Here is a 26069-nt window from a genome sequence, read left to right as displayed (position 1 = left end):
TCACCATCTCTCACTGAAAACTACAGCACTATCCTTCTGGTTTGCTGGAGAATTCTATTCTTCAAACTTTTGTGATAAGCCCTGTAGGTCTGTCCTTCTTTTCTTCTGCATTAAATATTAAGTAATTTAATGTAAATTACACAACTTATATTTTCTTGCACTTAACACCACATCCCTCCCCCCCATGAACCATGGACCTTGCCGTTGGTGTGGAGGCTTGCGTGCCTCAGCGATACAGATGGCCGTACCGTAGGTGCAACCACGACGGAGGGGTATCTGTTGAGAGACCAGACAAACGTGTGGTTCCTGAAGAGGGGCAGCAGTCTGGATGATTGACTGATCTGGCATTGTATCGCTAACCAAAACGGCCTTGCTGTGATGGTACTGCGAACGGCTGAAAGCAAGGGGAAACTACGGCCGTAATTTTTCCCGAGGGCATGCAGCTTTACTGTATGGTTAAATGATGATAGCGTCCTCTTGGGTAAAATATTCCGGAGGTAAAATAGTCCCCCATTCGGATCTCTGGGCGGGGACTACTCAAGAGGACGTCATTATCAGGAAAAAGAAAACTGGTGTTCTATGGATCGGAGTGTGGAATGTCAGATCCCTTAATCGGGCAGGTAGGTTAAAAAATTTAAAAATGGAAATGGATAGGTTAAAGTTAGATATAGTGGGAATTAGAGAAGTTCGGTGGCAGGAGGAACAAGACTTTTGGTCAGGTGAATACAGGGTGATAAATACAAAATCAAATAGGGGTAATGCAGGAGTAGCTGTAATAATGAATAAAAAAATAGGAGTGCGGGTAAGCTACTACAAACAGCATAGTGAACGCATTATTATGGCCAAGATAGACACGAAGCCCACGCCTACTACAGTAGTACAAGTTTACATACCAACTAGCTCTGCAGATGAATAAATTGATGAAATGTATGATGAGATAAAAGAAATTATTAGGTACTGAAAGGAGATGAAAATTTAATAGTCATGGGTGACTGGAATTCGAGAGTAGGAAAAGGAAGAGAAGGAAACGTAGTAGGTGAATATGGATTGGGGCTAAGAAATGAAAGAGGAAGCCACCTGGGAGAGTTTTGCACAGAGCATAACTTAATCATAGCTAACACTTAGTTCAAGAATCATGAAAGAAGGTTGTATGCATGGAAAAATCCTGGAGATACTAGAAGGTATCAGATAGATTATATAATGGTAAGACAGAGATTTAGGAACCAGGTTTTAAATTGTTAGCATTTCCAGGGGCAGATGTGGACTCTGACCACAATCTATTGGTTATGAACTGTAGATTAAAACTGAAGAAACTGCAAAAAGGTGGGAATTTAAGGACATGGGACCTGGATAAACTGAAAGAACCAGAGGTTGTAGAGAGTCTCAGGGAGAGCATAAGGGAACAATTGACAGGAATGGGGGAAAGAAGTACAGTAGAAGAAGAATGGATAGCTCTGAGGGATGAAGCAGTGAAGGCAGCAGAGGATCAAGTAGGTAAAAAGATGAGGGCTAGTAGAAATCCTTGGGTAACAAAAGAAATATTGAATTTAGTTGATGAAAGGAGAAAATATAAAAATGCAGTAAATGAAGCAGGCAAAAAGGAATACAAACATCTCAAAAATGAGATCGACAGGAATTGCAAAATGGCTAAGTAGGGATGGCTAGAGGACAAATGTAAGGATGTAGAGGCTTATCTCACAAGGGGTAAGATAGGTAACGCCTACAGGAAAATTAAAGAGACCTTTGGAGAAAAGAGAACCACTTGCATGAATATCAAGAGCTCCCAGTTCTAAGCAGAGAAGGGAAAGCAGAAAGGTGGAAGGAGTATATAAAGGGTCTATACTAGGGCGATGCACTTGAGGACAATATTATGGAAATGGATGAGGATGAAGATGAAGATGAAATGGGAGATAAGATACTGCGTGAAGAGTTTGACAGAGCACTGAAAGACCTGAGTCAAAACAAGGCCCCGGGAGTAGACAACATTCCATAAGAACTATTGACGGCCTTGGGAGAGCCAGTCCTGACAAAACTCTACCATCTGGTGAGCAATATGTATGCGACAGGCGAAATACCCTCAGACTTCAAGAAGAATATGATAATTCCAATCCCAAAGAAAGCAGGTGTTAACAGATGTGAAAATTACCAAACTATCAGTTTAATAAGTCACAGCTGCAAAATACTAACACAAATTCTTTACAGGCGAATGGAAAAACTGGTAGAAGCCGATCTCGGGGAAGATCAGTTTGGATTCCGTAGAAATATTGGAACACATGAGGCAATATTGACCTTACGACTTATCTTAGAAGAAAGATTAAGGAAAGGCAAACCTTCATCTCTAGCATTTGTAGACTTAGAGAAAACTTTTGACAATGTTGACTGGAATACTCTCTTTCAAATTCTGAAGGTGGCAGGGGTAAAATACAGGGAGCGAAAGGCTATTTACAATTTGTACAGAAACCAGATGGCAGTTATAAAGAGTCGAGGGGCATGAAAGGTTGGTTGGTTGGTTGTTTCGGGGAAGGAGACCAGACAGCGAGGTCATCGGTCTCATCGGATTAGGGAAGGACGGGGAAGGAAGTCGGCCGTGCCCTTTGAAAGGAACCATCCCGGCATTTGCCTGGAGCGATTTAGAGACATACGGAAAACCTAAATGAGGATGGCCGGATGCGGGATTGAACCGTCGTCCTCCCGAATGCGAGTCCAGTGTCTAACCACTGCGCCACCTCTCTCGGCCGCATGAAAGGGAAGCAGTGGTTGGGAAGGGAGTGAGGCAGGGTTGTAGCCTCTCCCCGATGTTATTCAATCTGTATATTGAGCAAGCAGTAAAGGAAACAAAAGAAAAATTCAGAGTAGGTATTAAAATCCATGGAGAAGAAATAAAAACTTTGAGGTTCACCCATGACATTGTAATTCTATCAGAGACAGCAAAGGACTTGGAAGAGCAGTTGAATGGAATGGACAGTGTCTTGAAAGGAGGATATAAGATGAACATCAACATAAGCAAAACGAGGATAATGGAATGTAGTCGAATTGAGTCAGATGATGCTGAGGGAATTAGATTAGGAAATGAGACGCTTAAAGTAGTAAATGAGTTTTGCTATTTGGGGAGCAAAATAACTGATGATGGTCGAAGTAGAGAGGATATAAAATTTATACTGGCAATGGCAAGGAAAGCGTTTCTGAAGAAGAGGAATTTGTTAACATTGAAAATAGATTTAAGTGTAAGGAAGTCGTTTCTGAAAGTATTTGTATGGAGTGTAGCCATGTATGGAAGTGAAACATGGACGATAAATAGTTTGGACAAGAAGAGAATAGAAGCTTTCGAAATGTGGTGCTACAGAAGAATGCTGAAGATTAGATGGGTAGATCACATAACTAACAATGAAGTATTGAATAGAATTGGGGAGAAGAGGAGTTTGTGGCACAACTTGACAAAAAGTAGGGACCGGTTAGTAGGACATGTTCTGAGGCATCAAGGGATCACTAATTTAGCATTGGAGGGCAGTGTGGAGGGTAAAAATCGTAGAGGGAGACCAAGAGATGGATACACTAAGCAGATTCAGAAGGATGTAGGTTGCAGTATGTACTGGGAGATGAAGCAGCTTGCACAGGATAAGGTAGCATGGAGAGCTGCATCAAACCAGTTTCAGGACTGAAGACCACAACAACAACAACAACACATCATCATTTTCACAGAATGGTCTCCTTACTGATTAACGTGGCTGATCTACTCTTCTCACTAACTGTGGTACATAATTCATCACTGAGTTTAAGGAGGTGTTTTTCTGCATGCCACGCATACGTAACTGCACTAGTAACCACTTCCTGTGTGTGGTACACGCTTGACCTTGTAAGGGGAGAGGAGGAGTAAGTCTTACAGTAAATAAGTTTTGAGATAATTGTCAAATGATCTGAGCCTTTATTTCCTCCATTTGAATCAAGTGGAGGACTTGGAAAATCAGCTTTCTCTAAATCTTGAATGAGTTCTTCTGACAAACGTACCAAGTGCACACTGGCCTTTCTTCATTCATTCATTCATTCCTTCCTTTTTGACATGCCAACTATTTCCCTGAGAGCTGCCAGTACCCACCCAACATTATTGGTGCTCCCTCCTGAAACACATATAGTAATATAATATGCCCGGCCTCCCTTGCTTCACCACTGGCCAGTTCATGTGCTTTCAAACGTGATGCAACATCAGGAGATTCAAGAGATTGCACAATTTTTGGGATCGGGTGTTCCCTACATCACTGCAGCTCAGTGCAGGAGCCCATAGCACATCGACTGTGGACAGTTATCCTCTGTCCAAACACAAGCAGCACAGGCTCTGCCCATTTCCCAATAAGTACTGATACAAGTAATCTGTGAGTAACTGAAAACAATAAGCCCACAACTATCGCACTGCACATCTCACAATGTGCTGGAACACATCCATGATTCTGTCAGATGCCAGCTCTGTACCCACAAACCAATGTCTGTAATTTGTAGGGATTACTTGACCTTTGTCGAGACATCTGATACTACACACCTCTGGGAACATATCAAGGACTTCTGAATCCATGTCATGCATAATCACTGCTGTATTACAGTCCAAAGGTGGGCCAACATAGTATTAAGCAGGTGCCCATAATATTTTGGCTTGTCAGTCAGCCAGTCTCTCTCTCTCTCTCTCTCTCTCTCTCTCTCTGTGTGTGTGTCTGTGCATGCGTGTGTGTCACATGCAAATGAGCACACACCACCAGATTGTGCAATGTGTGTCAGAAGTATTGGGTGTAGGTTAACAGTTCACTGTGAGACGATGTAAAATGGATTGTGACAGGCATAATATCAGCCGCTTCAATGAGTAACCAATAGCCTCCATCAAGTTCTAACGATTCCGTATGAATAGCTGTAGAATTGTATTTTTTTCTTGCTTTTAAATTTACTTTCTTCTGGTTTTATGTATGTGAACTTGAAACAAATTATTTAGGAATAAAGGAGACAACTCGCCGAAAGCCAGAAGTGCTATGTTGTCCGTAGAAACACAAACGAAGGGTAAGGAGCTTGGCTAGCTTTCAGAATGAACCTCCTTTTCTAGCTGTAGGAAACATGCACACACACACACACACACACACACACACACACACACACACACACACCCTGTCTCCCTATATTGTGCTCAGTCGAATGCCAGCTCCTGTGGGGACAACTGGTACCATGTACCTCTGGAAACCTATCAAGGACTTCTTAATCCATGTCCTGCATAATTACTGCTTTATTATGGTCCAAAGGTGGAGCAACATAGTATTAAGCAGGAGCTAGCAGTCGACTGAGCAGAATGTAGGGAGACAGGGGTGTCCAGTGAGTGAGTGTGTGTGTGTGTGTGTGTGTGTGTGTGTGTATTTGTGTGTGTGTGTTTTCCCTACAGCTAGGAAAAGGAAAGTGCTTTCCAAAAGCTGGCAAGGTTCATACCTTTTGTTTGTATTCCTATCAACAACATATTGTTTCTGCCTTTCGGAGAGTTGTCTCCTTTATTTCTAAATAATTTTTAACTTTTAACTAGTATTTTCCATACATTATTGAATATGTAACAAGAAACTGTTACGTAAATATTAATTGAGAGTTGAAATGGTATCTCCGTGTACATATGTATATTCTCTGGGTATTTTTGGAAGTTAGGGTCTGGTAGGAAATATTTGATCTGTTTAACAAAACCTGGTGTACAAGAAAGAAGCAGTTGACAAGCGTAATAATTCAATGTAGAACTCAGTGGCGTTATGACAGCCAGTTGTAGCATGTTTAATTACTGGTAGAAAAGAAATATGATTTTGTAAGGAGATGTGTGTTATCAGAAGTAACGAGCTGCAGGTGATGTTTGGCAAAAGGATCCTGCAATTTGGAAAAATCAAAGTTCGAAACAGGACCTGAGCATGTTAAGGTTGTTGGGTACGAGAGCGAACTAATGTTGTGAAAAATTAATTAGTTTGCGAAAAGAATAGTTTCAGTACTATCAGAAGGAAGAGAAATTTGGAAGATATCAGGGATAAAGACGAATACTGCACTATTGTTGTTATAATTACTAATACTTCTGGGAAGAGATTTTATTTTGTAGATACAAGTAGGTAAGATAATGGGGAAAAGTCAAGGACCACAAAAAAGGAAGATCTATTTTCAAGATCATCACAGAAGATGTTGGGGGAAGAAGAAACTGAGTATTCCAGAACCAGCAGCGATCACTCAAGGGGAGCACAATTGCAATGTAAATTTATTCACACAAAACTTTACTATTTTGTTTGGTGTTTAAGGCAAACAGAGACAGTAGAGAGAGCGGAAGTTGCTAGATTGGTCAGTGATTTGAACTGTGAAATGTTCGTCAAATTTAGACTAGATAGGTTTAAGCTTCCAAGCATGGTATAACCTCACTAGTGCAAACTCATTTCAGATTGACTTGTGACTAATGGGAAAAAAGCTATTGTCCCCAGCAGGAATACATAATTTATTATGGGTCGTATTATCAGTTAGTACAAATTTTGGTTAAGGCACATTACAAACTCTTTTACAGTCCCTAGCATTTTTAAATTTCATCGTCACACAAACTTCTGATGTTACAGTATTTTAAGGATTAATTTTTTTTTAAAAGTGAATGCAATAAATGTAACTACAAAGCAGACTATGCATTGCTTAACTACAAAGTTAACTACCCATTGTTAATCATTTCTAACATATTGTATATTAGTAGCCACAGTTATCACCTCAATTACCAGTGTGTATGTTACATATAAATAATTTTAATGATGTGTACATTAACATTTAGAAACATATTCAATGCCAGGTGTTCTTTTAGTCATAGCCAAATCGATGTAGAATACTGAATAAAAATCTGTGAATGGTAGCACGTGAAACATGGCAAAGAGGAAACAGATAGTTCTAAGTGTACATGTAAAGCTTAAGGTTCTAGATGAAGTTGACCATGGTACAAAGAAAACAGCAATAGTTTCATATGTTCAAATTTGTGGTGAAACAAATAAAGGTTATAAAGAAAATGTGAACGGCTGGTTGCATGAATTCGACCTAGGGAGGGAAAAGCTTGCCTCATGTGATGTGTTCAATATGGATGAAACTGGACTTTTCTACAAACTTTTTCCAAATCAAAGGTAAGTGTCACAGTGGAGAACACAGCAAACAATGTGGAACTTTTGCACTTGCATGTAATGCAGACAGCAGTGAGAAGTTTTGTCCCTGGGTTATCTGTAAATCTGAGAAGCCATGTTGTTTTAAAAACTTGAGTATGTACACTTTATGTAGCGTCTATTCTCACCATAAGAAAGCTTGGATTGATGAGACATTTTGCAAGTAGCTTCTACGTTTCAACAATCGAATAATTGCTCAAAACAGATACGTTGTTTTTAACATTGGACAGATGTACTGCCCATCAGAACCTAACCAACAGAAAGGTTCAGTTTTTTTCCATCAAACGTGACCTGCTGAAAACAATACTGTAACCCCAAATTGGAATCTGCTTGATGTAGAAACGATCGCAGCAGCCTGAACTCTGTGTCTCTGCATAATATACTGAAGTGCTTTAACAGAACTTGGAGACATAGCAACACTGAACATGTACATGAGCTAGACAGTGCCTGGTGTATGGAGAGTCCTGCAAGATGTTGCAAACCCTGGCATTAGTTTTGAGGAATTTGTTAGTGCAGATAACAGTGTTGCTGTATGTGCTTGTGTGGAATCTGATATGCCAAAGCTGTGACTGAAGTGCAAGATGGGCCATCAAAAGAAAGTGCGGAGGATTGGAATACAAAGAACACTCCACCTACCTGTCAGGAGATATTTACTATCTTGGACAGTTTAGAATGATTTGCTGGGTTGATGGATGCTGTAGTTACAGTTGGTTGTGAAATTACAAGATATTTTCATTCCCGTGAACCTCAGTGAAGAATGCTTGAATCATTTCCAAGAAAATTGTGTAATTTGAGAGTACTCATGCTTTTACATTCACTTGATAGCATTATAAGGCTGTTGTAATGTAGATAGCATTATAAGGCTGTTGTAATGTAAAGTGATAGATACTGTAATGTATTATACATTACTGTACATGTATATGTATTAAAATTCGTGTTTTTCATTTAACACAAAAATTTTAACATGAACTCTTGATTTTTTTGATCCCCTTGAATTCATGTAGACAAGGTTATATTGGGATTTTGTTTTGAGTAATTAAGACTCAGTGATGCAGACATCATTGTTGTAAATATAAAATTTACTAATCCAACATGTCCAGTCCCACGAAGTAATTATCAATGTTACTCTAAACATCAATTAAATTATCAGTACTTAAATTTCTCACACAGTTCGACCTTCACAATCAGGTGTTACAAGCAAGTGGTGTTAGGGCTTAACATTAGAGTTAATGGTCACAGCAACCCAGCACTTTAATTTAGTGAAATAATTTTGTTAGCTACATCTGAGAAATTTTATATGCAATTAAAATGTCAGTAGTTTGTTCTTGAACATAGTTTACAAACAGGGCTTGTGAAGTATAACAGAAACTCACATTTAACTGACACTAATTACAAATTAGAAACCATGCAGAAATGGCTATTCTATTAACTACATTAATTGCTAATCAGTATTACAATTAATTTAACTCGGGTCAGGATTCACAGTGTCATAAGCAGCCAACCCATACAATAATTTCTGTTTTGTTATTAAAAAACAATCTGAACTTAAGCTACACTATTCTGTTCACACACATCAGTAAAGCAATTCTGTCAAGTTCGTTTGTGCATAACCATCACACGAAACATATCTGTTACTTGCATACACATCCGCTTTTATTAACAAACCATCAGTCAATAGTAACTATCATTACAGTAGACATTTCTAGCCTTTATGTTTTTATATCTATATGTATTTATTTGGATTGTTTTCTGAGAGTATATGCTAATGTATGAATGTGTTACCTTGCTCATCTCAGCAGGGCATAAAGGGAAAGGAAGCCTTAAGATGGTTTCAGAGATTTGGCCGAATTTGAAGCATCTGTTGTTAAGCTGAGTCTGTCAAGGATCTGTTGCACTCAGAATTTATTTTGGTCAGTAAGATAATGTGTAGGCCATGTCATACACTAAGATATTTAATATTCGTGATTATACTGAACTCTTGTTATGAGAACGTGGAAGAATACTGAGTTCACTCACATTTCTTAATTACGATCAGAGCTATCAGAGATTATATCAGTGAGTTACAAGCTCCACGATCCTTTGTAAAACTGCCTCAACCAAACCAGTAACAGTTGTGATAGTCAGGAAGCAGGTGACAATAAAGAAAGGTAGTTATGACCATTTTAGGGTGTACGTCAGTGTTTGTTAGAATCTGCAAGTGACAAATTTATTCCCAAAATTTTGACCAATTGTCTTGATTTCATGTGAACTGACATTTCACAACTGATTCCATATTTCTTCAGCTGTTAATAACTGGCAGGAGACATAAGTGTAACCAGGAAATAAAAGGGCATAGTTGCAAATAGCATGCACTGGTTTTGTCATAGAAAAATCAGCCATGAATGAACAAGTCAGCTGTGGAAAACAGTGTAAGACATATGCACATTATATTTTTGTCTTTGCAGCTGAGATCTCATCGATGAAGATGACAAATAGTAGCACAGCATTTAACACCAAAGTATTCAAAATATATTCTGTGAACAGTGCTGCGTGCCTGCAACATGCTTAAAGAATGGCATCACAAAACACCCCAGGCTGCTGTAATGTGTGTCTGCCGACAACCAGATAGTCCAGTGACCATCTTCATGTCACAGCTATCAGTGCATTAGGTTAAGGGAAGGCTCCCTGTGGCAAGCACATAATTATCAGATGATACACTTTTGGCAGTACTCAGAATAGGGCAGTGGACTATGAATTTGTACATATGGTGACTTGATGTTCAACACAGATTGCCACAGTAGTCTAAATTAGGACTGCTTCTATTCATTGTACATCTAAACGACTTACCGAGAAGCATGGAAGTAAAGACATATACCCCTGTATGCAGATGATATAACTTCAGAAGTTTGTAAACCATGTGTTCGATAACCTTATCAGTAGTATGAATTTGACAAAAGAAAATGCAATATCATGGCTTAAATCAAATGGTCTGTTAAATGGGGAAAAGACCCAGAATATGTGTTCCAGTGTATCAAAAACTTTAGAGGTTGAAAAATAAAATACAAAATTTTTAGGTATCGTACTAGACAATAAACTAATGTGGAACTCTCATGTTGAACACACAGTGGTTAGGCTGTCAAGAGTTATGTATGCTGAAGAGACTGATGTGATGTGTTGCATGGCATTTGAATATGCAAAGACAGCATACTTTGCATTTTTTCAATCTGTTTTAAGGTGTAGATCAATACTTTGGGGAAACAGCGAAAAAAAGAAGTGACATTTTGGTGATCCAGGAGAAAGCAATTAGAGTAACGACAAAGGTTGACATTAGGACACATTGTAAACCATTGTTCATTAAATATAGAATATTAACATTTATTAATCTATATATTCTTGATATCATTAACTGTACACTTGCTGAACTATCAAGTTTAGGTGTAATGAATCAATGGCACGACTGCAATACAAGAGTCTGTACTTCTCTGCTCTGGCCACAAAATAGATTATCAAAAACTAACAATAGCCATAAGAACACACCAATTAAAATATATAACAAATTGTCTGAACATCCTCAAGCATGCCAATCGAAGTATTCAAGAGAAAGTTAGATGACTTCTTGTTAACTAACCCACTGTATTAATTAGAAGAATTTTTAGAAATGCCCAGTAGCAACTTAAAAATGTAAAAATGCATTTTATGATATTAATAGGCTAAGTGAATAGATAGTATATTGCATGTAATAATGTTGAATGACTAATAAAGAATCTGAATCTGAAGAGGAATAGGTATAAGACAATTGACACATGAGACAGAAGTTGCAGCTGAGTTTAATTATGTGCTGGACTTAAGCCTGATATAATGATATGTTACAACCCACAAATGGTCACCAATGACTTGTCTTTGTTTATTTGTTAAAAATCCAGTGTGAAAAGAGAACCATTTAAAGACAATTACCCGAGCAGCTCTGCCAAGTAATTATAGATTTTATTGAGCAGGGGACTCAACCATAAATGACTGGGTGTGGGTCTCCAGGGCCTGCTCAAAGCCACCAGTCCTCTACATCAGTCACCACTGTGAAACATGGCAGAGTTTTGTGTGTCTCAGAGAACAGGTATCTTGCTTAGTCATACAGATAATGACAATGACAATGGGGCAAAATATAAAGAAAAAGGAAGCACCTTGACTGTAATATAAATTGCATGCTGTTGTGACATATGGATGTAGATTAAAAAAAAAATATTAGCAGCAATGTTTGGGGGTTTGATGCACCCCAGCTTTTCAAATTTATCCAAGCAACAGGTAAATATTTTCCTAGTATCTTGCAGAACCAAGTACTGATTATGCAAATGAACTCTTGGCAGTGTACGAAGTTAGATTAACACCCAACCATGTCCTCTTAGGGCTTGACTTTTGTTTTTTGTCAGGTAGTGCATATAGTCATGAGCAGAGGGGGCTAATTGATAAGTCTCATTATATGTACTCGTAAATAACACTTGGGAAAGTACTGTGATGAGTTTGAAATCCGTCAGTGGCGCCCTTTTTTTTTTTTTTTTGGAGAAAGTGCTACATTTCACCAAGTGATTACACTTTGCAGACCAAGAATCTGAACCAATATTTCACAGTAGTGGATGTTGTAGGAAGGCTTCGGAGTGAACTGATGATCAAAGGCCCTCACATCAGTGTGTTAGAACACTTCACAGATCTGAAACCCACTTTCCTCTACATCTGTCTTCTTACTGCCTGTTGCAAAAACACTGTTGAAACACACACATTGCTGGACATGATTAAGATACAGTGAACTATGATGGGAATAAAATTGGAGGTCTTCTAATTAGCCTGTAAGCAAATCCAGACAAAATCTGGTACAGATGCAATTTATTCTTTAAGCTTAGAATCTTTCATACCATACTGAAAATAGATTTGATGCTCTCTGTGTGACACCTTACCAAAGAAAGAAACTGAACCACAAAATATGAACAAAACACTGCCCAACTCATTGTATAAGATGTTACAGGGCCAATGGAAAATTAACCTTGCAGACACAAGCCTTACACTCTCCCAAAGGTATAAGCTTGTATAAAACTTTGTGGCCAAGTGGGAGTCTTGTAGGAGTTATCACAGTGAAAATTATTCTTGCAGAATTAGGCCCTGTTCACACGAGGGTACTCAAATTAGGTCTACAGCTACCTAACAACCAAGAGACTGGATGACTCGAGCAGCCAATTACACTCACACAGGCACAAAATGAGCTCCCGCACTGCCAAATCACTTGCAGTGCAAATAAAAATTAAATAAGTTTCATTGGTTGTGGGCGAAGGTTGTATGTAGCATGCTGTTTTGTGTGCTGTGGTCCCAGTAGTACAGTGGTGACTATTAGTGATGATAAATTATACACTGAAGAGACAAAGAAAATGGTACACCTGCCCAATATCGTGTAGGACCCCGCAAGCATGCAGAATTGCCACAACACAACGTTGCATGGGCTAGACTAATGTCTGAAGTAGTGGTGGAGGGAACTGACGCCATGAATACTGCTGGGCTGCCCATAAATCCATAAAAATTACAAGAGGGCGAAGATCTCTTCTGAACAGCACGTTGGAAGGCATCCCTGATATTCCAAATAATGTTCATGTCTGGGGAGTTTGGTGCCCATCAGAAGTGTTTGAACTCGGGAAAGTGTTCCGGGAGCCACTCTGTAGCAATTCTGGACGTATGGTGTGTTGCATGGTCCTGCTGGAATTGCCCAGGTCTGTCGGAATGCACAATGTACACAAATGGATGCAGGTAATCAGACAGGATGCTTACATACGTGTTACTTGCCAAGAGTCGTATCTACATGTATCAGGGGTCCCATATCACTCCAGCTGCATACGCACCACACCATTACAGAGTCCCCACCAGCTTGAACAGTCCCCTGCTGACATTCAGGGTCTACGAACTCATGAGGTTGTCTCCATACCCGTACATGTCCATCCGCTCGGTACAATTTGAAATGAGACTCGTCCGGCCAAGCAACATGTTTCCAGTAATGAACAGTCCAATGTTGGTGTTGACAGACCCAGGCGAGGCATAAAACTCCAAAAGCCCATATCGATGATGTTTTGTTGAATTGTTCACTTTGACCCAACATTGAAATCTGCAGCAATTTGTGGAAGGGTTGCACTTCTATTATATTGAGTGATTCTCTTCAGTCATTGTTGGTTCCGTTCTTGCAGGTTCTTTTTCTGGACGCAGCGATGTCGGAGGTTTGATATTTTACTATTTAAGGTACACTCGTGAAATGGTTGCACAGGAAATTTCCCACTTCATCGCAACCTGGGAGATGGTGTGTCCCATCACTCATGTGTCAACTATAAAGCCACATTCAAACTCAATTAAATCTTGATAACCTGCCATTGTAGAAGCAGTAACTGACATAAGAGCTGCGCCTGAAGCTTCTTGTCTTATATAAGCATTGCCGACCGCATGCCGTATTCCTCCTATTTATACAACTCTCTATTTGAATACGCATGCCTATAGCAGTTTCTTTGTCACTTCAGTGTTATACAATATTATTATTACTGAAGGTACAGAAGGAGAAAAGTGAGAAAATTGTGGGTTCACCCTTACACTGAGAATAATATAAATTGTAGGTTATGAGTTGTCTAATTGCTTGTGTGCATAGAACGGGAAACATATCTGCATTGAAGAATACCTGGGATGGGTTCGACTAACTTCAGTTATAAACAGTACCACTACACAGTACTGTTGGCATGCATTGGTGCTGACAGTTTATTCATTATCATCAAAACTGATTATGCAGGTAGAAATTGTGAAGGGAAGGATATTTAGTGCTCCAGGAAGATTGAACTTGCCATTGCTTTCTAGATTACCAGGTGATGAAAATGAATATAATTTTCCTTATTACTTTGTAGAATTTGGGGAGCAAAATAACTAATGATGGTTGAAGTAGAGAGGATATAAAATGTAGACTGGCAATGACAAGGAAAGCATTTCTGAAGAAGAGAAATTTGTTAGCACCGAATATAGATTTAAGTGTCAGGAAGTCATTTCTGAAAGTATTTTTGTGAAGTGTAGCCATGTATGGAAGTCAAACATGGACAATAAATAGTTTGGACAAGAAGAGAATAGAAGCTTTCGAAATATGGTGCTACAGAAGACTGCTGAAGATTAGATGGGTAGATCACATAACTAATGAGGAGATATTGAAAGGAATTGGGGAGAAGAGAAATTTGTGGCACAACTTGACTAGAAGAAGGGATTGGTTGGTAGGACATGTTCTGAGGCATCAACGGAGCACCAATTTAGTATTGGAGGGCAGCGTGGAGGCTAAAAATTGAAGAGGGAGACCAAGAGATGAATACACAAAGCAGATTCAGAAGGATGTAGGTTGCAGTAGGTACTGGGAGATGAAGAAGCTTGCACAGGATAGAGTAGAATGGAGAGCTGCATCAAACCAGTCTCTGGACTGAAGACCCTAACAACAACAACAACAACTTTGTAGAAGATGAAGCGTTTCCATTGTCACGCTACTTGATGTGACCGTACCCATGAAAAATACTCGATAGTGTGAAGAGAATTTAGTATCATAGATTTAGCACAGGGTGAAAATCTGAGACATCCAGAAGCAAAATGCAGTGAGTGCAGTAGAACATTTTTTTCAGGAAATGCAAAAAACTTCTTAATTACTTCATATGGCAGATATTCGAAATTCCTTTTCATCATAGATTTATGCTTACTTAAGGAGTTTATTTCTGACAATCCCTGAAATATTCGGCATTTATTTTGCTAGTTATTATCTAAAAAAATTTGGATTCTCCGAGTTTTGCCTCTGTTCCAGGGATCTACAGAGTTATGCTTCTGTAGAGATGGATGTGCACGTATTATCATTACATAAAAATAAAGACACCTTGATGCTGTTACAAAAGATTTAATGACTTAAACTGCATGTGATAACAAAGTATGTGACATTAAACAATAGTTTGAAAGTATTTAATACAAAGTACATGACATTATACAATAGTTTGAAAGTAGTTAATACCTCAGAAGCTTTCAAGTCCTGTCCCATCCCCTCTAAATTACACTGGTACCTCATTGTCCTCTGGATGAATTTCGATGTCTGAATCTTCATCTGCATTGTTCCCAGCTGTCTGACAATGGATTACATTCTCGTAGAAAGCAAGATTTTTGTTTTCTTCCCAAGTGTGCCCAAAATGCTTTTTGAGCAGGAAGTCAATATCCCTCACTTTAGCTTCCTTTAAGGCTCTTCCAATTCTGATAACATTTGGCTCCATGGACGAGTAGGCTTTGTCTCATCTGCATATCCCTCTTCCTTCACCAGCGTCCATTCTATGATCCACTTCACCTCTTACTTGTGCATTTCTTTGTTTACTCCTGGTGATCACAACCCGTTTTACCGGGGCAAACCTGAAGTGCCATTGACAAGGTGGCTTAATGACATCAGCAACTGCATCCTTCCAACACAGATTGTTGACATCTACGCCTAATTGCAAAACTATTCTGTGATCCTCAAACACTTCATTGTATTAACTCTGTGAGGTAATTGTGACTTTAGACCTGAGAACCTTTTCTATTCGGCCAAAAAGTCTGTCGGGTGGTAGAAACGAATGTTGAACCATTGGATAGAATATCTTCACTAGTTTCATGTTGACAGGAGCTTCTTGTGTTAGCTAATAGCATAGCATATCCAACATTGCCTGGTTTTTGTTTTGCCCTCCACAACTGTCTGACATCAGTCGGATGGTATGGACGTCAGTTAGGTCTGTAGATGTTAACCTGTGATGTACCCAAGACACATTTTCACTGGATCCCTTTCCAAAATCTGTTTCTTTCCATGTGTATATAAATGTGTTCTCCTTGTTTTGCTGTGAAGCAGATGGTCCTTGACAGACTGTAAAATTATACACATACATTTAATGCATGTAATAAGCACTTTGATCTTGCAGTTTCGGCAGTGGAAGGTTTTTCTGGCAGTCAAATGTCAAGGTTATTTCACCATTGTCCTCAACTTTCAGTATATCATCAAAAGCATTTGGTTAGCTTTGCGTAAAGCAAGTTGGGTGGTCAGTTCCTGTTTCTTCACCTCATCTCCAGTTGTTCAGGTTAATTGCTTTATTTGTTGTTCTAAACCGATGCACACTGAGCAACAGTCAGTTGCTGGGGAAGCGAAACTGATATTATAATCAGATACAAAAATAGATCCGAAAAACTCGTACATAACTCTATCCACAGTTTTCTCTGGATCCGCATTAAACATTTTCCAAAGCTTTGCAGTTGATAATTCACTGGACATAAAGAGTCTACTAATGTTTTTTCCACGGCAGTAGTGTGATTGCACTGGTTTCAGATTCTCAATAAACTCCTTAACCGCACCCCTCGTTTACCTTGGTAAATATTCATCATTCGGTCTCCATGTCGTCTTTCAATTGGAGCTTCTCCTGTCTGTAAGTACCATCTCCAGACTCTTTGTATTCTCACTGTTGATGTACCAAGAACACTAGCAAACATCTTTTGGCACACGTGCAATTGCTGAGTTTGGTTTAATGCTTTCAGATGGGGCAAATAATGTCTGATTGAAGTATTTATGTTTTTCCTGGAATCTGCTGCTTCAGTCCAACGCCTCCTCGGAGATTCGACTGATGTGTGTATAATTATAAACTCGCCCTGTTTGATTTTGTCTGCAACTTTATAAAAGGCCTGATGTGATCTCCCTATATCCTGCATTGATACTCTTGCACACTGATATACTGATGAAGCTGCATGCTTGCAGTTGGGATGAACTGGAAACCGACTTGCGGAATATCTACCAAAGAACAGTACTAATAAGGAGAAAGTTAGGATAGTGCACTAAAAAAATTTTATAATGTACTACGTTTTCTTAAACAAATGATTATAAAATAAATGATGCACTGTTCATTCAAGGAAATCGTTCTTGACTACAGCCATATGAAATGACCATAATTTATATTAACATAAATTTAAAACATCACAGTGTAACTTGCTGTTTACAGATATGTTGGTAATGAAGTTCTTATTATTTCCATGCAGTGAAATAGCACAAAATACTAGGGTTGAGGACTAAATCTTACCTCACGCGTTTTGCTTTGTTCCTCTTCCAGTCAGAAGGATGCTGATTTTTTATGGCCTTTTTCTCTTGGAACTGAATGTACATGTCTTCCATCAGTAACATCTATGATTATCGAGGAAAGCACTCTTCGTATTTTATCCAACAACAATACCACAAACGCTCTCCGTGCGCTCACAAACAAGCCAAGCCAAGAAAAACGCGCCAATTTGGCTAGGTATCAGTTGACGTGCTACTGTTTTTTGTTTCACATTAGTTTGCAGTAGGGACAACTTGACAAACTGCCACCCATAGGCTCAAAAGTAAAGTTTATGAAGCAATAAGCTGGGAAGGCTGCATTATTTGGTCAAAATAGGTAATGTGTACAAAGCGAGTTTTGCATCTTGAAACCTTTTTAATTATGGCACATGCTAAGCATACACCAAGTTCTGCTTCTTTATCATGCAATGGATTCACTCAGTTTTGCTTTGCAACCAGAAATGGAAAGACAGAGTTTTGCATCTGTAGACAGTTTTCAAGGTACATTTTAGGGCAGAAAAAATCTGTTTTGTTCGTGTTTTAAGAGCGTTATCGATAGATGGCAGCACAGAACAAAATGGTAGCACCAATTCATTTTTGAGAAAAAGTGGATTTACAGCAGTTTGCATCTGGACGCAGTTGGAATGCTGACACACAAGCTCCAAGTCCTGAACAGTCCTATTCGTTCTTGAATTACAGAAAGAGTGGTGATATAATAAAATCTGTGTGCATACTGCATAATTTCATTCAAAAACATGAAGGTATTCAATACAGTTGTGGTAAATAACAATGCAACAACTCCGATATGCCAACAGTCAGAAAACAGCCAAGGAAAGACATTGCACTGCATCCCCAGACTGCCGCTTATGAATTAAAGAATTATTTAGCCAACTACTTTCTGACACATCGTGCTTCCCTCCCATGCCACTGGAAGTACTGCATCAACAATAATCAGGATCTACTATAATTGTCCTTTGTTACAAAATTGTTTATGTTTAGTGTGTATTTCTGTAACATATAAATCAATTCCTGTACATTTTTATCTACGTATTAACATGTAATTAAATACATTTTATTTATGTATTTATTACATATTTTATATTAAAATTTCAATCACTGAAAATGCATTTGGAGACTTAAGTATCCCCATATGAACAGGGCCTTACACACTCCAGAGTTTGCACGTTGCTTTAAAGTGCTTAAAAGTACTTAATTTTTATGTTGTGCAGTAAAAGTCCCTATAAATGCTTATTTTGCCCTTTTTTAAATTACGATCATTATAAGTCCTTATTTTTGTGCTGTCAGTTATATTCAAACTTAAAAATCGAAGTTAAAAAGCTGAAAAAAAAAAAAACTGCATGTATAGGTCGAAGGCCAAAGCAGTTATGAGGGTCACTCAGCTATGTGACTTTTATGGTGAGAAGGGCAAAGGGGCCCTCACACATTTGATAATATTGTCAAACTGTCAATATATTGACCATCTGAAGGTGTGTATTAACGTATTGTCAGTACTATAAATATTGATGGGCCTCAAAATATTCTTAGTATTGTCAATACATAAATTGAGCGCCTGAGGTGAGCAATTAACCATTAAACAATATTCTGCATTCAGATGTTGACAGAGCTTCAGGAAACGGCCATGCGGCATTAATGTGCACTGTTTATTTTTTCAATTCGCCATTGTGTATATCATACCTCAGATTCCATTTTTAAGGAGTGTTTTAACATAAGAATTTTAAGAGGCCTCTGCAAGGATAATCTATATCTGTACTTTGCAAACCGTCATGTGACGTATGGCAGAGGATACACCCTATTGAACCAGTTATTATTCTTCTTTTATGTAGGGTTCCTTCCTGTACCATTCTCGTATGGAGTGTGGTAAGAATGATTGTTTGAATGCCTATGTGCATGCAGTGATTATTCTAATCTTATACTTATGATACCTATGTGAGTGATATGTAGAGGGTTGTAGTATATCTCTAGAGTAATCATTTAAAGCCAGTTCTTAGAACTTCGTTAATAGACTTTCTCGAGGTAGTGTACGTTGGTCTTCAAGAGACTGCCAGATCAGTTCCTTCAGTATCTCAGTGAAATACTCCCACAGATTAAACAAACCTGTGCCCATTCGTGTTGCCCTTCTCTGTGAACATTCAATAACCCCTGTTCGTTCAATCTGGTTTGGGTCCCACACACTTAAGCAATATTCTAGAACTGGTCACACAAATGATTTGTAACCAAGCTGTACACTGATTGTACTTCCCTAGTGTTGTGTACATAGTTCCGTGTAGTCAGTGCGTTCACAACTTTCCCACTAGAGCGCGCCCCACTAAGCACAACAGCGCAGGCGCAGCGCTCGTCCGTCTCCGCACTACGAGATGGCGCTGTCTTAGAGACGGACCAAATTCTGCTTTCGCCGATCCGCGTATTAATATGTAACACAGCCAATGAGATTGCTGCTAACGTAGAACCTTTTCTCCTCGCGGATCACACTCGCGCAGTGATACCTGAATGCTTGAGGTATTATAACGAGTGTACAGACCTCCGATTAATCAGTCTGCATTAGTCTGTACCAGTCTGCATTTGTCTGTACCAGTCTATAGTCAAGTTTCAGTCTGCACCTAATAAGATTATCATACTCCTGTACATAGCCATGAAGATAAGTGAATAGACACTTTGTCAAGTATCAGAGATATGTGAGAATAAGACCAAAGGAACTTCAGATTGTCAATTGTAAATAGCATCCAGAACTAAGTTAAGTTATTTTTATGCTTGTTATTATTTTGATAAATGTGTTTAAAAATTAATCAAGTTCTGTTTAAAGTTGGTCACCGTCAATCTGCTACTCTAAGCGTGCAAGTGGCATTTCTATCGTCTGACCAAACGGCAGTAGATAAACACGCCACAATAAGACCACGAGACATATTGCTGACACTCGCCTACTTTGTTAGAGCGACAAGTCAAATAATCTGATGGTGTGTGTACCAAAGGTTTTATAGTACGCACACCACACCTAGCATTCTACTAATAAACAGAAATCTACCACCTGCTTTACCCATGACTGAACCTGTGTGATCATTCCATTTCGTGTCCCTGCAAAGTGTTAACCCAGGTATTTGTATGAGTTGGCCAATTCCAACAGTGACTCACTGATATTATAGCCATATGATACAAGAATTTTTTCATTTGGTGAATTGCAAAATTTTACATTTTTGAAATTTGAGCAAGTTGCCAATCTTTGCACAGTGTTGAAATCTTATCAAGATCTGACTGAATATTTATGCAGCTTCTCTCAGGTAGTACTTCATCGTAGATAAATGCATCATGTGCAAAAAACCTGATTGTACTATTAATATTGTCTGCAAGATCATTAATATAAACATGAACAGTGTGTGTCCCAACTTGGGCTGTTGATAAAATATCGATAGTTTTTCCAAGAAATTAGATATATATCAGTTATACTTTCAGCGATGTATCAATATCAAAAAGGTAATAACGAGTACCAAAATTTTTATTTTATATTATATTTTTTCACAATTTTTGGTAACTATTTGAAGTTTTTCTTTTGAAATTGTAGTAGAATATAATTTTGCTTTCACTGAGTTAAGAAGGAATCCTATTACTTTTTGAGCTTTCACCACATCCAGTCATTCTCTTTGAAAGCAACTATATGTGGTACAAAAGAAGTCCCATTGCACTGGGAGATAGTGGTGTGAACGGAATAGCAAGATTTCAGATGTGACAAAACAGCATAGCAGTTGCGTAAGAAACAAGAAACGTGTGCTGTTTCTCCACATCGGCATTCTTCAGAAACAGATGCTAAAAAATATGAATAGATATCAAATTGACAAGATTGCTCTTTACGATGGGCAGAGACGTGTAAGGGGAAATGGGAAATGCTGACATCATCAGTGCTCGGCGCTACCAACAGAAACTGCACCATTTAACTTCACCGTACAATTTCGACACTACAGCCACTAGGTTGATGTTTGCAGGAATGAAAAAAAGGAAAAACGATATGAAGTGTTCTGAACAAATGTGATGTGATGAAGCTGAACAACTGACCCATCGGACACATTTTATTTTGCCACTTATGTGCAATTGCCATTGGTAGCAAATTGTTTATCACCAAGCATGTACGTGCACTGATTTCCTTTCAATAGGGGGATAGGCAGGCTGCTAGCCTTTTGATGTACAGAATCTCTAATAACAATCAGTACTCAAATATATGGCTCTAAAACTGGCAGTATATGTACAATGTGCAGCCCATATTTTTTTAGGCATGTTGTCGATATTTCTCTGATCGATATATCGACACATTTTCTCGATATACCTAGAGTTCACTATGGCATATCGATATATTGGACTCCCATTATTTTTAAAAATATCAGCAGTCCTACTCCCAACACATTTCTCTGGGGCACACCCAAAGTTAACTCTACATCTGACGATGACTCTCCATCCAAGATAACGTGCTGTGTCATTGTATAAGCCGCTTTAGGATGGTTAACAGAGTATTCTCTATGACACTGCTTACTTCATTGATTTGATAATGTAGTTTAGATTGTGGTGTTAGACAGCAATTTTGAAAAATGCTCCCATTTTGAAAAAATGCATCATATATGTGCAATGATTAGTAAGAGGCTTGCCCAATGCATGTCCATTCACCAAATTATCACGAAGTTTTAAAAAGTGTTTTACGTTAATTGCCTGATGAGTTCCTTATCGTATGGATTTAATTGCTTGACAGGTTTCCATATAATTTTACTAACTGTACTTGCTAATAGGACACTTAACTTTGAGCATTAGAATGACCTGTCTGTCGCCAGACATCTAGAAGTTACTCCTAATCTCTTGTCGAAAGCAATTGCCTCTCTCATTAACGTATTTTCCTCCTCTTTTTTTATCTCATATCAACATTAATAATTTGTTGTACTCATTGGATAATAATTTATAAATTTTTTCTGGTCCGTGATTCTGATTTCAGTCAGTAAATTAACACGTGACAAATTGCCCCTATTTTCAACCAATCCCAGACCCATTGTCTCTTTTTCATTATTTTCTGTTGCTTGCAAGCTATAGCTAATGAAATGCAGTAGTACACACTTTGTTTTGAGTGTTCTATGTGTGGTTATTGTTGTGTTGGCAGAAGAGCCAACACCGTGTTACTAGTGGAGGCTGAAATGCACGCGTTTTAGCTCACGCAGGCTGGCGTGAGGAGGGAAGGACTATACTGACGTGAGGTCTGGAACATGACAAGGAATTAGAATTCAGAAAGCGGACATAATTAGTTTCATACTTAACTTTAATCCATTAATGATGAAGGTCGCTCTTGATGGTACATGATTCACAATATTGTCTGTTCAGAATTCAGTCTAATTACTGAATATGGCACCTTGCTATGTCGTAGCAAATGACGTAGCTGAAGGCTATGCTAAACTATCGTCTCTGCAAATGAGAGCGTATGTAGGCAGTGAACCATTGCTAGCAAAGTCGGCTGTACAACTGGGGCGAGTGCTAGGGAGTCTCTCTAGACTAGACCTGCCGTGTGGCAGCACTCGGTCTGCAATCACTGATAGTGGCGACAAGCAGGTCCGACGTATACTAACGGACCACGGCTAGCTTAAAGGCTACCACCTAGCAAGTGTGGTGTCTGGCAGTGACACCGCATTCATCATGTAGGATTAGTTGAGAGATAACACACACTAAGTATTCAATACACATTTATTAATAACTTGTATACAACAAATATGGCAGTTGAACATGTTACGCTCCGAAAGTTTACACTGGAACAAAGCTGTCCAAAGAAGCAGAGTCACTGTAGGTGGTAGCCGGTGTGGGAAGTGTGGGCATTGGTGTCGGCAGTGCAGCAGCGCCATGGTTCCAATGGCTGCACAGGCAGAGACGAATCATCTGAAGGCAGGTCGGCTGTGTCGGGAGGTAGATCGGTGAGTGACCATGCTGGTTTCAGTCGATTAACAGATACTGTCTGTGGCCGTCCATGGAGGTGGATGACAAATGTGTTTGTACCTTGACGTAGCATGCAGTGAAGACCTGAATAAGGTGGCTGCAGGGCTGCTCACACAGTGCTGTCCTGCAGCATAACAGAGTCGCACGTAGCTAGGTTCTTGTGGACGAACACAGGTGGGCTGGTGTGGGGGTGGGGCAAGGGTGGTGTAGAGATGTGTGACGTGTGTGTACCCACTCTACCAACAGAAGGGTTTCTGACCATAAGCCTCTGTGGCACATTAGGGCAACCTTGAGTGTGCGGTGTCCACCCCGATAGCTGAGTGGTCAGCGTGACGGATTGCTGTCCTACGGGCCCGGGTTCGATTTCTGGCTGGGTCGGGGATTTTCTCCGCTCAGGGGCTGGGTGTTGTGTTGCCTTCATCATCATTTCATCCTCATCCGGCGCACAGGTTGCCCAATGTGGCATCGAATGTAATAAGACCTGCACCAAGGCAGCCGGACCTGCCCCACAAGGGACCTCCCAGCCAATGACACCAACACTCATTTCCATTTCAGTGTGTGGTGCCATTGCTTGACCAGGCCATTTGGCTGTGGGTGGTAGTCTGTGGTATGAAATTTGGCAACACTGCAAAGTTCGCAGAGGCGTGCGAATAGGGCGGTCTCAAACTGGCTTCCCTGGTTGGTCATGAGAGATAGAGGACAGTCAAAGTGAGCAACCCATGCTGAGATGAAGGAGCGGGCAACTGTCTTGGCCGTGATGTCAGTAAGGGAGACTGCCACGACCCAGCAGGTCACATGGTCGATGATCGATAAGATGTATCTGTAACACTCGCAAGGGGGAGGGGACCAGCAACATTGATAAGGACGTGCGGAAACGCCCCTTCGGAATGTCAAACTTTCCCAATGCAGGTCGAGCGTGCCTGCCGACCTTGCTGCGCTGGCAAAACTGTCAAGCATTAGTTTGGTCCACTCCAACTTGCGTTTTCCAGTGGTGTTTTTGCCAGAGAGAGCATTGGTCGGGGTCATTTGGACAGAGGCAGCTTGAGAAATATGGTGGTGGTAAAAGTTTGCCATAACCAGACATCGATGCAGCTGAGCATAGTCCACAGAGAGAGAGGAAGGCTAAGTATGGTTTTGACATGAGAACTCGTTGGTCTGAAGCCATCGGCAGAGACAGAATGCCCAAGGAAGGTAATGGTTGTGGAACACAGTTGAGATTTATTGTGGTTGATCACCACCTCATTGGTAGGGAGGGTCAAATGCACTGCATCGAGGTGAACTTGATGCTCCTCAGTGGAGGAGGAAAAGATAAGTATATCATCTGAGTAAGCATAGGCAAATGGCAGAGGGAGCAAATTGGAATCAATGAACCACTGCCACGTCTGCGCAGAATTTTTCAATCTATGAGGCATGTAACAGTATTCAAAAAGGCAAAAAGGGTGTGATGATGGCTGTCTTTGAATTATCCAGTAAATGCATGGTAATCTGATGATATGCCTTCAAGCAATCTAAAATGGAGAAAAAGGTAGAACCATGGAGTAATTGCGTGAAATCCTGGATATGTGGCATGTGATAGTTATCAATAATGGTGCGAACATTAAGGGACCTGTAGTCCCAGCATATGCGTAAGGTGTCATCCTTTTTGGGAAAAAGGTTAATAGGTGAAGACCAGTTGCTATCGGAAGGGCAGAGGACACCCGAAGCCAACAGATCCTGAATGATCTCCTTGGCACAGACGTTTGGAAGCGTTAAGATGCCTGGCCTTATAATGAACAGGCGGACCATCAGTGATGCGAATCCTGTGATAAGTGCCATTAATGATGGCTGATCCTCGAGTAGGAGGGTCGGCGGGAAGGGTCATTGACCTTGGTGAACCGGAGTGTCATAGGCGGAGTATCAGCTGTAGTCAGCGATGGAAGGCGTGATGCAGGAGTGAATTGGCATGAAGGATCTGGAGGGGCACACGCAGGTGCATCTTGTAGATCTGCGGCGGTGTGGAAAAAACAGCAAGTGGTGGAATGCTTGACACAGGAGCAGACTGGTGAGAAGACGCTGTAGAGGCATGTGATGGTCTGCTTTGCTGCAGGGCTGCAGATAGGCAATCTATGGTACGCTGCGTGTATGAAAATTTGGCAGAGGCAGAGGTGATGTGGGTGTGTAAGGTCTCGTTCTGGGAACAGAGTTCATCGATTTGTGAGTGCACGTGTGACAGATCAGAGAGCTGTGTTATGCACTTGACCAGGGATACACACATGGAAAGCATAATCAAGGAGGCGGAGAGGGAAGTCTTGCTGAACTTGTGTGAGCACAGAACTGTAGACCCAGATGCGTGGCGGAGCACAGCAGTCTGCTGGTCTGGTGAAAGTTCGTAATGGTGTAGAAAATACAACCCGATCACAGGTTCATCTACATCAGCAGTGTGGAATGTCCAAGGGAAGGTGTGAACCGGTGATAGGTGAAGCAACATCTTGATGGAGCCATGGACCACTATAGGAGAATGATTGGTGGCGATCAAGGTGAGGGTAGAAGGGGATAGTGCGTCGACAGCGTGCTTGGCTGGGATGACGCTAACGTCAGTACCAGCATCAACGAGGAAACAGATGCCCGTCGATATGTCTGTGTCATAGAGGTGTTGCATCGCAGAAGCAAGTGGTGCAGCATCGGAAGATGGGTGCTGTGAAGGTATGTGGCAGGATGTGAGGCCTAAACATGCCCACCGGTCTTGTCTGGCTAGCACAAGGCACGTGGCAGTTGTAGGTGGCGTCCCTGTTAGTAGCATGGAACCAGCACAGTGGGTAGGCCAGTTGACACGGTGGTGCAGTATGCGA

At 40.1% G+C, this 26069-nt stretch overlaps 1 protein-coding gene across 1 annotated transcript in view; it reads left to right on the top strand.

Annotated features, from left to right (window-relative positions):
* LOC124612621 (FK506-binding protein 2) overlaps nucleotides 1-5370 on the top strand; it is a 144880-nt gene extending 139510 nt beyond the window's left edge. Inside the window, exon 6 of the transcript XR_006979554.1 lies at nucleotides 5352-5370. The gene's annotated coding sequence lies outside the window, so the exon portion shown is untranslated. The remainder of the gene's footprint in view (nucleotides 1-5351) is intronic.
* The last annotated feature ends 20699 nt before the right edge of the window (nucleotides 5371-26069 follow it).

This window comes from Schistocerca americana, chromosome 4 (assembly GCF_021461395.2).
Source record: "Schistocerca americana isolate TAMUIC-IGC-003095 chromosome 4, iqSchAmer2.1, whole genome shotgun sequence".
Classification (NCBI taxonomy): domain Eukaryota; kingdom Metazoa; phylum Arthropoda; class Insecta; order Orthoptera; family Acrididae; genus Schistocerca; species Schistocerca americana.
The sequence above is the reverse complement of the archived record's forward strand: the minus strand, read 5'-3'. Positions and strand labels throughout refer to the sequence as shown.